Genomic DNA, 14,145 nt, shown 5'->3' with positions numbered 1-14,145 from the left:
ATTACTGTAGTTAGTCATTATTTGTTTTATTTATTCATTTATGATTTATTTCTCCTCCCGCCCGAGAATATGTTCCAGTCTTACGAGAATTTTTAAAATCATTTTATCTGTTGTCATACATGTACACGTATGTAAACATGTATAGGTTTATTTTAGGATCTGTCTTTGAAAAGAGGCCTGGAAATACAAATTGCACACGTGTTCTAATGGCACCCAGATTGAATGTACAAAATAGCGATGCAGACGCGACTTTTTCAATGAATTTAATAGAGCAATGAATAAATAAAGTTGAATAATAAATATTCCATGACGATACAATTTATGTATATTTTCCCTTTATTTCCGAAGTTAAAAAATATTCATTTCCTTTCATTCCAACGTTTTCGTAAGTCATCAAATTATTCCTCGTTTAAACTAACCCCAGGATGAAACAAATAATGCCGAAAAAAATCCTAGCGTTTCGTGCAAACCGTTCACAACCCTCTCTCCGCCCAAAAATATTTCAATCTTTCCTGACGATAAATTTCTTTAAATCATTTTATCTGTTTTCATTCACGTACACATGTACATTATGTATATAAAATGTATAGGTTTATTCAACGCCTGTCTTTGGGAAGAGGCCTGGAATATACAAATTGCAAATGTATTTTATCAACACTCAGAATGAATGTACAAAAATAGCGAAACAAACGCGACCATTTCATATTCAGTTTCAATGAATTTAATAGAGCAATGGATCAATAAAATTTGATTAATCAATATTCCTCGACGATCTAATTTTTGCATATTTTTCTTTTATTTCCGAAATTAAAAAAAGAATTCATTTGTTTTCATTCCAACGTGTTCATAATTTATTGATATGATAAGAAAAAATTAAATTTACCGCGTCGTACATGAGCAATCATTTTAAAATGAATCATTATCATTTCTTTCTCAACTTTTTTAATATCTAGAATACTGCAATTATATTGAAACTATTTGTACCAAATAATACCGAAAAAATCAAAGCGTGCAGGCCACGTCTACCGTTTCGTGCAGGCCACGCCTACCGTTTCGTGTAGACCGTTCACAAAGCGTGCAAGCCACGTCCACAAAGTGGTCAGCGTTTCGTGCAAACCGTTCACCGTTCCGTGCAAACCGTTCAGTGCAGATCGTTCAGCGTTTCGTGCAAACCGTTCACCGTTCCGTGCAAAAATCGTTTCGTAACGTTCCGTGCAAGTGGTGTAGTAGTACGCTTCAGGGTCTGTAATTAGATTTTGAAGTAATTGGCACCATAACCATAAGTAAAAGACGACCGACCTGTGGGTGTCGTTAAAATAAACTTCTAGTTTAGCAGCGCCCTAACCGGGATGTATAGAAAGCTAGAAGGAAAACTCGTCAACATACGTTCGCACAGACATCTTCATTGTGTCAATGTCTAATAAACTTTCAAACAATTAATATGGCGTTGATGAAAAATGATCATGATTAACCAAAGAAGTGTCAGATTAAAGAAAAAACCATTGATCGAAAGTTGCTGGTGTATAAGCAATACTTGTCTAAGCCTAATGTGTCGATCTGTGAGTCTGATGGTCCGCAAAATATTTACTCCTGGCCATAACTTATCAGTGGTTATTCCGCTTCATATTTCGTACGGTTTCTTTTTTATCTGACAAGACCGATAATTTCTCACCTTGCAACCATCGCTTTGGAGTTTTACCTACTTTTACTTTGGTCATAACTTTTGGATAGTTAGTGATATGGTTTCCATTGTTCCATGTGTGTATTTCTTGTGACAATGCATTTCTTTTGGTACCAAAATCTTTGACCTTGTAACCTTCACCTTGGATTTTTTATTACCTCACGACATTGGAGCTTCTCCCACTTGAATAACTTTGTCTTGAGAGGCGACTACATGAGGCGTTCATTCGGATGAGACCGCAAAACCCAGGCCCCGTGTCACAGCAGGTGTAGCACGATAAAGATCCCTTCCTGCTCAAAGACTGTAAGCGCCGAGCATAGGCCTACATTTTGCAGCCCTTCACCGGCAGTAGTGACGTCTCCATGTGAGTGAAATATACTCTCGAGGGACGTTAAACAATATTCAATCGTTGGGTGTCATGGTTACTTTGCTGCCACAAGTGTTTAACAATCACGTTTTGTTTTGTACATGTTGATGTAATATATAATTTATAAACCATGTCAGATAATCCACTACCAGGTAGATAAAGTAAAGGATATTGAACAAGATTATTAACGGGGCTTGTAATTTAGAATGTATCGGTGTATCAGCGTAGAGTTGGGTGGTTTTGACAGCATGGTCTGGCAGTTTCACATCCTCTCGTTATACAATACATAATTTTAAAACATAAATATTTTGAATTTCATTTTAAGACAAACAATTCAAAAATTTCACATCGTCTGACACAATAAAATGAATATAGTTAATAATTGTACAAATAACAATTATGATGATCTCTTTTCCTGGCATCATCCATAGGACCAGCGCAGGTTAGAATGGATCTCGACTACATGTATGAGTAAAAAAGTTAAACTGCAAACGCATTTAAAATTAACACAAAAGTCACAATATTTCCTAAAAATAGAAATACTCACTTTAACAGACACCATTTATAAAGACAATTCTGACTATGTTAGATATTTGAATATATTTTTTACAGATACTTCATTTACAGTTATGATGACATATCCTCTTGCAACAAATTTGAAAGAACTTTTAAAATAAGTACCAAACCATTTTATTCAACAACTTGATGGTGCAGGGGTTCCAACAGTCTCGTTTAAAATCAGCATTTCGCAAATTCTATGGTCATTAAAACGATCTAGTTTGCCAATACAACCTATCATTTGGTCAAATGCTATCAGATGTGTTTCATGCCGATTGTTAGGCCGTTCCTGGCACACAATTTTGACTACGGATAACTCCCGTTTACCTGGTCAAGATATAGGGCTCGCGGCGGGTGTGACTGGTCGACAGCGGATGTTTACTCCTCCCAGGCACCTGATCCCACCTCTGGTATATCCAGGGGCCCGTGTTCGTCCAAATCTCTATTTTGTATTCCTTCTCTACAGCCCAGTAGCTAAGTACTTCGTTACTAGCTTGAAAATACGGATGTATATTTAATTGCTGTTATAAAATTTAGAAATTCATTTCAAAATTAAGGATTATATCCCTCATGCATAGCTCTTATCCTTGGACGAATTTGGCTCCACTTGTTTGGCACGCTGTTTTTGGCTATATTTAGATCTAAAACTTCATAGTTATTTCGGATTTCAAACATTTCGGTTGAGCATCACTGAAGAGACATTATTTGTCGAAATGCGCATCTGGTGCATCAAAATTGGTACCGTATAAGTTTTACATTACAGTAGTTTTGAGATTGAACACTGTTCGTTATATTCGTCTTTCATTTGAGAACCACTGCACGATGAATCAACAATGTATCTGTACTTGCGTACAATGGATGATGTAAAGTATGCGAATTAAAGTGTATTACATGCCTCTTTGAAGATACTAATACAATGAATTTAGAGGATTGATTGAATATTGTTTAACGTCCCCCTCGAGAATATTTCACTTATATGGAGACGTCACCACTGCTGGTGAAGGGCTGCAAAATTTCGGCCTATGCTCAGTGCTTACGGCCTTCGAGCAGGATCTTAATCGTGCCACACCTGCTGTGACACGGGAACTTGGTTTTTGCGGCCTCATCTGACGGACCGGACCGCCCATTTAGTCGCCTTCTACGACAAGCAAGGGGTACTGAGGACCTATTCTAACCCGGATCCTCATGGGATCGAATTTAGAGGACGTGTGACTGTTGATTACTCTTCCTGAAATATCATAATGAAAAATATACACGTGATTGAATATCAACATTTTATTATATAGCTAATAAATAGTCTATTATAAAATCTGTGTAAAATCTAGAGAATGTTAGCGTTCAATATCCTGAGAATTTATTGAACGGTAACTCTGCATTGCGTAAATTGTATGCGCCCGAAACATTCCGAGTATGAGCGTTCAATCTTGACGTTACCGTAACGACGTAAACAAGCCAAAATGGCAGACGACGGTCCTCCGAATCTGACAGAGCCGGTATTTGATATTTACTTAAGCAAAATGTTTTACTGTACATAACTTATGATGTCCCCATTCACAAAATCGGTTTGCTTCATGCATTAATGACTGGTTAAATATTGAACAGTTAAGAAATGCATGTTGATATTGCACACCTTCAACTTAGATGCCAATATTGATGAATTCTCGTCTGTTTTGGAGTATTTTGAGTGAAAAGGGATATAATTTAACAACTAAATACTTTAGCTATATAATAAAAGGGTTATTGAACTTGTATAGGTGCATTTTCACAGCTAACTCGTGCCAATAATCACCGATTTAAGTTCAATAACCCTATAATACGGACATGCACAATGTAATGGACACACCCTCATCCGCCAAAATGTCGTTTGTTCTCCGACCGATTTTTTTCTAAAGCTTGAATCATCTTTCGCATGGTCACAATATCTCTCTCAATAATTGTATGAGTGAGTTTGCATTTCAGCTGGATTGGTCCATCCTTGACCTATTTTAGGGCTATAAGTAAGTCAAATAGTTTTCCAGACTTTTTTTCATTATAGATACAGATACTGGCCTGAAATTTACACATACATGTAATCTTCCTTTCAGAGGAATACAAGTTCAGTTTGCATCTCAGTTGGATTGGTCCGACCGACTGTGACCTACATTAGGACTAAAAGTAGGTCAAATAGTTTTCCGGCTTTTTATGCTCCCGAGATCGAAGATCGCGGGGGCATATTGTTTTTGTCCTGTCTGTCATTCTGTCTGAAACTTTAACCTTGCTAATAACTTTTGAACAATAAGTGTTTTGATATTTCACATGAGTATTCTTTGTGACAAGATCTTTCCGTGGGTTGAAACATTTTTGACCCTGCGACCTTGGAGTTTGACGTACTTTTTGAAAACTTAAACCTTGCTAATAACTTTTGAACAGTAAGTGATAGAGCTTTGATAGTTCACATGAGTATTCCGTGTGACAAGACCTTTCCTTGGGTACCAAATCTTTTGACCATGGCATATTACCTACTTTTAAAAAAAATTGAGATTGGTACTTCTAAATGGTAAATATTACAGCTTTCATATTGCACATGAGCATTTCTTGTGACAAGATCTTTCTACTGGTACCAAGATGTCCGTGTGACCTTGGACATCTTTGGAATTGGCCATTTTCGGGGACATTTGTGTTTCACAAACACATTTTGTTTTCATTATGGATACAGATATTGATATTTAGTCAAAGGTTTCCTCTTTAATAAATACAAGTTCAGTTTGCATTTCAGCTGGATCGGTCCGTCTTTGACCCACTTTTTGGAAATAATAGGTCAAACGGTTATTCGGGCTTTATTTCATTGTGGATACAGATATTGCCCTAATATTTAGTCAAAGGTTTCCTCTTTGAGGAAGACGAGTTCAGTTTGCATTTCAGCTAGATTGGTCCATCCTTGACCTGCTTTAGGACTAAAAATAGGTCAGACAGTTTTCCTGGCTTTTTCATTACGGATACAGATATTGCCCTGATATTTAGCCAAAGGCTTCCTCTCGGAGGAAGTCAAGTGCAGTTAACATTTTAGCTGGATTGGCGCACTGTAACCCATAGTACTTTAGGGGTAGAAGTAGGTCAAATAGTTTTCCAGATTTTTTTTTTGGTATGGTCACATGTATTGCTCTGAAATTTAGTCACAACCTCCCTTTCAGAGAAATACATAATCAGTTCACATTTCAACTTTATTGGTGCACCTTGACATACTTTAGGGCTAAAAGTAGATCAAATGGTTTCCTGAGCTTTTTATCATCATACTAGATAAATATTGCACCGACATTTTGTCACAACCTCACTCTCAGAGAAATACATAATCAGTTCACATGTCAGATGGATTGGTGCACCATGACCCCCTTTAAGACTTTTGTATTCAGAATGTGTGTTCTATCAATTCAGAGTGCACAATATGCTTCCAGGTTGAATTTCACTGTCCGACGGGCGTATATTGTACCCTTTGCGATACTCTTGTTTAAAATGTCATTACGTAGGTTGTTGTTTATTTGACGTCCTGTCGACAATATTTCCCTCATATTGAGCTGTCACCAGCTGTAACTGACCGCTCCTGCTCTAAGAAAATATAGGTAATAATTGCCCCTTCGCCATACCGGTTCGGCATTCAACAGTAAGAATCACAGGTCTTTAAAAACGGGGGTCCCGTGTCGCGGCAGGCGTTGGTACGATAAAGATACCTCACTGCTATGGCCCTGAGCGCTAAGCATACATTTATAGGTCTAAATTCGTGGTACTTCAGCTACAGCTGATGACATCTCAATATGAGTGAAATATTTTCGACGGGAGATAAAACAACCAAACCATCTTTCAAAAACAATTTTCAGGGATGTGTTGAATGCGTGACTTTGATATCATGCATTATCAAGTTTCAATGTAGCACGGGTCGGTTTATCTGCAAGGAAAGTCTGCTCTATTGCCACACGCAATCGCACGGTGACTGTGAACGTTCCTAAATACTTCTGGCAAAACCATAACCTGTGTTATATTTATTTTGTTGATTTTGACAGTATGTATCATATTGTTCTTATTAGTTTAAATACGACAAATGTAAAGGAAATTTTACTGAAAAAATCAATGACATAAAAAGTCGATTTCGCAATGATCTCTTTAATACGAAAGCTGATCTCAAATTTTCGGACATTTACGGAGAGTATGGGTGTATTACACGTCTCATATGGATTGCACCCCTTTGACGATATTTTAAATGTTATCGTGTTCAAGAAAGGAAAATTATACGGGGCCAGTCAAGGAATTCTGTTCGAAATAATGTCCTTACTTGAATCCGTAATGGATATTTGTATCGAACAGAAATGAACTATGAATTTGTGGCGTACAAAATCTGTAGACCACTACTTTACAGTTTTGATGTTCATGGCACATCTTTATTCTTCAGATGTTTTTAACTACAAGAAACATGCTTTTAATTTATTTTTCCTATCAAGTATACACTTTTTACAATATGCCTATTAGTTCTCCTTTGTCCATGCTGTTCTCTATCTTGCCAATCGCTCTCCCAATCCGATAAAGTACGGGGATTCCAGGACAACCTCCCTGCAAAAGTTATCAATATTTGTATCGCAGTGGTGGACGATAATTTGGAGAATTTGTCATTGAGTCTTTATAGCTACTTTCAACATTGCAATTCAAGTGGGGTACTTTGTGGTTCTACATATTTTGTCAATTTATCAATACCATTATTTTTATCCCCCCCCCCCCCCCTTCAAAGAAGAGGGGCATATTGCTTTGCACCTGTCTGTCGTTTGGTAGACCACATCTTTTCCACTCAATATCTTGATACCATTCACTTGATCGTAATGATATTTCATATGTGAGTTGGTTATGAGTAGAAGAGGACCCCTATTGTTTTTCAGGTCATGGGTCAATCTACTCTGGACATAGGAATATACTGTCCGCTCAATATCTTGAGAGTCCTTTTGCTTGGCAGACATCAAACTTGGTTCACTTGTACATCTGCAGGGGAAGATTAACCCTCTTGATTTTGAGGTCACATGTTCAAAGGTCAAACTGGACATAGGAATAAACTGTCCGCTCAATATATTGAGAACCCTTTGCTTGACAGACAGTAAACTTGGTACATTTTGAGGAAAAGATGACCCCTCTTGATTTTGAGGCCACATTGTCAAGGCTCAAACTGGATATTAGAATATACTGTCCGCTCAATATTATGAGAACCCTTTGCTTGATAGACATCAAAGTTGGTACACTGGTACATCTTCAGGAGTAGATGACCCCTATTGATTTTGAAGTCACATGGTCAAGGGTCAAACTGGACATACCACCGCGGTGGCCTAGAGGTTAGAGCGTTCGCCCCGCATGTGGAAGGCTGGGGTTCGAATCCCGGCCGCGACAGACCTTTGTCGTTAAAACAGGTAGTGACAGTTCCATCGCCAAACGCTCGGCATCAGATGTGAATGTCACGGGTCCTCGGAGATGACCTTAAAAACACCTCACTGCTCAATGGCCGTAAACGCCGAGTATAGACCTAAATCTGAAGCCCTTTACCAGTCTTGGTGACGTCTCCATATGAGCGAACAATTCTCGAGCGAGACGTTAAGCAAGATACAATCGATCACCCAAACTGGACATAGGAATATACTGTCCGCTCAATATCTTGAGAACCCTTTGCTTGAGAGATATCAAACTTGGTACACTGGTACATTATCAGAATATGACCCCTATTGATTTTGAGGTGACATGGTCAAATGTCAAGGGTTAAACTGGACATAGTAATATATTGTCTCCAATATTTTAAGAATTATTTGTCTGATTGACACCAAACTTGGTACACTGGTACAGCATAAGAAGTAGATTATACCTATTGACTTTAGGTCACATGGTCAATCCATCCTGACATAGGAAGATATTTTCTGCTCAATATTTTGAATTGGTAATACTGCTATCAATTAAATGATGCATGTGTATAACCCTTTTCAATTTTGCACCGGGGGAGGGGGGGGGGGCATATATGTTTTACAAACATTTCTTGTTATTATTGGTTATGAGCAAGCACATCAAGATAATGGAGGTTTTGCTGCTGCATGGCACCAAAAGGTCAGGGATCGTTAAGTATTTACGTTTACTGAAAGTTACCATAGTTTTAGGAATATCTTCTTTCCTTCAAGGGCTTCCTCCCGCCATCTTTCAGATTATGCTTCATATATCCAACATTCTTTCTATGCAAAATATAACCAACCTGAATGGTACTTATCTTCTGTACGTGTCGGTATCATTTGCTGTCACTAAGCCTTTAGACATCATTACCTACGCCTCTCAAAGTAAGACTTTCAGACATCAATTGTTGAAGATATTTTGTGTTAAATAAGGTCGACCCTGTTTAATTCAACTTCAAGTAAAGTTAATGAATATATAATAAACCGTGTATATCCTCAAATTACATCTCCTATTGCGCACTTAGCTTACATTTCTTGCCTATCTTGTAGAACACCAGTTGCAGTACTTTCGTGATAGAGTATTCGCTTCGTAACCGGGAGGTCATGAGTTAGAGCATCGTTTGTTCAATATTTTGAATTTGTAAATGAATTTAAACCAATCATGAAACAGAAACGAGGAAATGGAATTTCATAAAGATAGATGATTCGACGAATGCGAGTCTACATACTCACAAGTGTCCACATATCTATCACATCCATATGGTGAATACATGTATATATCTCAACGGATTCGATACTTTGTTCTGCGTATGATCCGGTTTTTAATTCGAGACAGGCTACTGACAAACAAGTTGATGGTGCAGGGGTTTCAACAGTCTAGTTTGAAGCCAGCATTTTGCAAATTATATAATCGTTATAACGATCGAGTTTGCCAATAGAACCAATCTTTGGGTCAAATGCTGTCTGACGTGTTTCATACCCATTGTTAGGCCGTTCTTTACACACCGATTTTGACTACGGATTACGCCGTTTACCTGATCAAGATATAGGTTCACGGCGGGTGTGACTGGCCGACAGGGGATGCTTACTCCTCCTACGCACATGGTCCCACTTCTGGTATATCCAGGGGTTCTTATTTGCCCAACTCTCTATTTTGTATTACTTTTTGGTACTCTGTTTTTCTCTAAAATAGCTCTAGCAAATTTATCGTTATTTCGGATTTCAAACATTTCGGTTGAGCATCACCGAAGAGACATTATTTGTCGAGATGCGCATCTGGTGCATCAAAATTGGTACCGTATGTTTTACATTATAGGAGTTATAAGATTAATCACTGTTCGTTATCTTCATCTTTCATCTATACAGCGCAGATCTGACCTCCTATATTAATTGAACAGCAGAAAGGAATTAATATATAAAAATAATATTAGTAACAAAATGAACCATGGTTTTATCCAAAATATTTATGCACGAAAGTTTCAGTATATCATAATTTGGTCTGATTAAATTAAGAATTTTTTTCATTTTCGTTGATAAAATGGACAAACTGAAAATATTTTGATCACAAGTTAACAAGGTAGAGTCAAAATGACGAGAACAACCACTAATACAAGAACTGTAATCGTTAGTGTATAATATGAAGTTGAAACACAGTTTGGTAACTATATTTCAATGAATCATGGTCACTTTTACAAGCACCAATCAAAGTAAAAGCATAACCTCTTGACAAGGTTCCTAATGCATGTACCAGTCACAAAGTCCCAATGTTGTAAATAATGTATATACCATTAGTGTTTCTGTTGTTTGCCCTCATTGGATTCAAAATTGGTAGATGAATTGTATATTGTTTAACATCTTCCAACCATATGGAGACGTCACCATTGCCATTGAAGGGCGGCAAATTTTAGGCCTATGTTCGGCGCTTACTGGCTGTTGAGCAGGGAGGGATCTTTATCGTGCCACATCTGCTTTGACACGGACCTCAATTTTTCCATGTCATCCGAAGGACCGCCCCATTCATAATATAATGATAATAAAATTTATATAGCGCTTTATGTAAAACAAATTACTCTAAGATACATGTAAGAAGAGGAATAAATCACAACTAAATGAAATAAGATGACAGTATGGCATAAGATCTTATATCTGTAAAATTACCAAAATAAAAGAACACTATATTAAATTTAGATCGATTGCTAATTGTCGAGCACTATGCTAAGTATTAGAAATCAACGAAACAAAACATTATGAAAATATAGAATTTTGCATTAAAATGGTCATTGACAAAAATTTGTACTGTATAAGAAGCTTAAAAATCAAGGAAAGCAATTTTTCAAAGTATGTTTAAACAGGGTTTTTTTAAAAGACGTCAATGTTTTAGCATTTAGTCGCCTCTTACGACAAGCAAGGGGTATTGAGGACCTATTCTAACCCGGACCCCAACAGGACAGTTCCTCATTGACAATATCGTCGTATTTGTTGGTGATCAGATCTTCCAGCAGCCTTGCAAAGTTATTGCATCCTGCGCAGTTGTGGTCAAAAGCTGAGGCGCTAACTTCCTTAAATTCGACGAAGAAGCATTACTATCAATTTCCATGAGGAAATAGAGCTATATCAGACTTTCTCCAAAGACATGTGGAATGATGCTCAAGTTATTGACAAACTTTACATTTTCATGCACACAATCCAAGACAAATTGCCGTTCTAAATATGTATTAACATTAAATATTTCGAGACATTGAGCCCTGTTTGTGAAATAGGACTAGATGCAGCACCGCCTTATTTCGTATCTAAATTTTATTCTATATATTTTTTCATCTTCTGCGACTTGCACGTGTATTATATGAATTTGTCTACTTTCCCTTTTCCAAATGTTTTTTTTTTTTTTTTTTACCTTGAAACATTACTCCCTGAGATACGAAATCCGCAACACGTCGCTTGTCCTTTTGACAGAATGGGTGCGTTTGGCCATTATTAATCATACAATTTTATTCCCTTGATCAAAATTTCCATTAAAGCGAGTACATTTTATGGGTGGCCGCGACTGTTATTCAATACGTTTTTTCACAATTAGTCAAATTAACACATATTTGTCAAAACCGTATTCATGGGTGATATGGGCTGATTTACGACTTATATAATGTCACTGCAGTCCTTTGATTACAATGAAACCTCATGAAATTTAAATTCGGAGGCGTATTTTTTCAATAAAACTCAAAACCGTAGACAGATATGCCCTCCAGATAAGCATTTTCGGTTTATATTAACTGAATACATTAACGATGTTTGTCGCAAATTTTGGTAACTGAGACGGAAAGTTAATTATTTTACTATATACATCACAACATCGAGTGAGATTACATGTTGTTAGAGTTTTAATGTTACAGAAAAATAACTGATGGGAAATGCTTAAAATCATTCAAGTAATTAAAAGAGATGTAACACACGTGTTAAACTGTTTACAGATTGTAAAAGCACATCTGATAGTTCATCATACGATATACATTAAGAATATATACAGGTTTTATTATGCAACTTGTTAAAATAACAGTCTCGTACACATTTTATAACGATCTCCTATTCTAATTACCTCACTTTTCTGTGATTTGTAAAAGTGAAATTCAACAATACATCGGTATATTTAGAAGAAAATGGTTAGATCTATAAGAAAACACTACAGAACCTAATTTTAAAAATGTCTTAATTTCATCGCATACTAAATGTCTTCGATTATCGGTCCCAAATAAGTCTGTTTATCTGTATAAGTAAGTAAAGTAAGTAAATTTTATCTAAAGTCGGCACTGTATACAATAGTAACAAATAACATGAGCTCTACAGAGCTCTTAAACCGACTATCACAGACAAAATAAAATATTACAGGGTAAGCATGCACAAAAAACCACATATATACATATTTACACGCATACTGTATAGCTGAACAGTTTCAGAAGTTTTCACTATAAAATTTAAGCAATAAATTCAAACCTCAGCATTTAATAATTGTTAAGAAGCACTATAATGTAAAACTTATACGGTACCAATTTTGATGCACCAGATGCGCATTTCGACAAACTGTTAAATGTAAAATAAGGAAAAATATGATAATACAATAAATGATATATAGCAGTTTACAGTAAATAAGTTACAAGGTATATAAACAAAAAAGGTTTAAGATGAAATAAAAATGAATCTTTCAATAGACAGAACAAAAAATACATGTATAAATTAAACAAAAAGCAAAAATTGGTAGTAATACAGATGAAAGGCTGCAAAAGTTTCATAAAAGGAAACAGCAAACTAAAACAGTATATAATATATTGAAAAAGAGGTTTTCATTCAGCCATGCACCTCCACACCGTGTACTCGACAGGAGCTGCAGCTGCAGTTTCCCCCCTCCAAGTGTCTATAAAAGTTCTAAATTGATTGAAGGAGATTCCCCTTATATGGTTGGGTAAGTTCCATAATGCGGCTGCATAGCTGAAATACCTTTTACCATACCTAGTTGTTCTTGGTCTTGGGATTTCCAATGTCTTTTGGTATCTGAAATTATACCTCGCGTGGGATCAAGTGCCTAGGAGTAAGCATCCCCTGACGACCGGTCACAACCGCCGTGAGTCCTACATCTTGATCAGGTAAACGGAGTAATTCGTAGTCAAAATCAGTGTTCGAAGAACGGCCTAACAATCGGTATGAAACACATCAGACAGCATTTGACCAATGATAGGTTGTATTGGCAAAGTCGATCATTATAACGACCATAGAATTTGCGAAATGCTGATTTTAAACGAAACTGTTGAAACCCCTGCACCATGAAATTGTTTGTCAGTAGCCTGTCTCGATTTAAAAACTGATCATACGCAGAACAAGCTCTTGTGTATAGAATCAGTTGAGATATATACACAACCTACGCAAGTAATAATGGAGTATTACTACATAAATATGGGAAGTTGACGATGGAGAAGCTGAATGTAATTGGAAATTTTGATTATAAAGAAAGACCTTTGTCAATACAAGAGAAAAATGATTTGCAGAAAACATTTTCTTCCGAAAAGTAATGAGACTCCTCTTGTACATCATTACTCAGTAGTGATTGATCATCACAATAAACCTGCATTTATATCTACCATTAATTTCGGTGATAATGTAGTAACCAATGTACCGCTAACTTATGCAGATGAAAAAGGCCTACCCTCAAGTGATATCACTCGGCATTGTAAATGTGTGTATTAATTGTCATTTATCAAAACCCTCCTGATTTTTAGATTCGAAAAACAAACCATGCATGCCTTGTACTACATGTAGTTAATGTCATCGTTTATTTAAAAAATGTGACTTACTTAATGTTAAGAAAGTGTTTCTGAAGTAAAATGTGCTCTACGACGAATCTGTTATTATAGCTTAAATCAATTCCAAATTCAATTTAAACTTCTGATTAACGTGGGAATGGGTTCTCGGTATCGCATTTCTCCTTGTTATTCGTTCCATGAACAAACGCATGCTATACAATCGCTATGTCTGATATTTAAAGGACAAACTTACAGGTGGGTCATAGTGTCGAAACCCTACACTTTGTACCCTCCTCAGCAGTACAGAGCGGCAGT

This window comes from Ostrea edulis, chromosome 6 (assembly GCF_947568905.1).
Source record: "Ostrea edulis chromosome 6, xbOstEdul1.1, whole genome shotgun sequence".
NCBI lineage: Eukaryota > Metazoa > Mollusca > Bivalvia > Ostreida > Ostreidae > Ostrea > Ostrea edulis.
Note: the sequence above shows the minus strand (reverse complement) of the source record.